Raw genomic sequence first — 310 nt, forward strand, 5'->3', positions numbered from 1 at the left:
TACAAGTGTGTCACTTCCTCAAAGCTCAGGAAGCACCGGTGTGGGGTGTCTGCTCCCCTAGACCCGCCCCCCCCTCGGCACTCGAGGCCCCCGGTGTGAAACTGCCCCAGTCACTGAGCTCGCATTCCCAGCAGGAGCGCCTTCAGCAGGTCTGCAACAAGACAAGCAGGCAGAGGAGGGGACACGTCCAGGCGCAGGAGCAGACACAGCTGGATGAGGACCGGCCAGGGGACCGGGCGAGAGCGAGGCGGGGCCAGCCCACGGCAGGCGCTGACAGGGCCAGTGCCCGCCACTGAAGCCCCTCTAGGCC

The 310-nt window shown here is 67.1% G+C and overlaps 1 protein-coding gene across 11 annotated transcripts in view; it reads right to left on the reverse strand.

Moving 5' to 3' along the window:
* Positions 1-310, reverse strand: part of BRD1 (bromodomain containing 1) — a 35,762-nt gene that overhangs the window by 33,339 nt on the left and 2,113 nt on the right. The window lies entirely within an intron of this gene.

The sequence above is a fragment of the Pteropus vampyrus genome, unplaced genomic scaffold (assembly GCF_000151845.1).
Source record: "Pteropus vampyrus isolate Shadow unplaced genomic scaffold, Pvam_2.0 Scaffold299, whole genome shotgun sequence".
Lineage (NCBI taxonomy): Eukaryota > Metazoa > Chordata > Mammalia > Chiroptera > Pteropodidae > Pteropus > Pteropus vampyrus.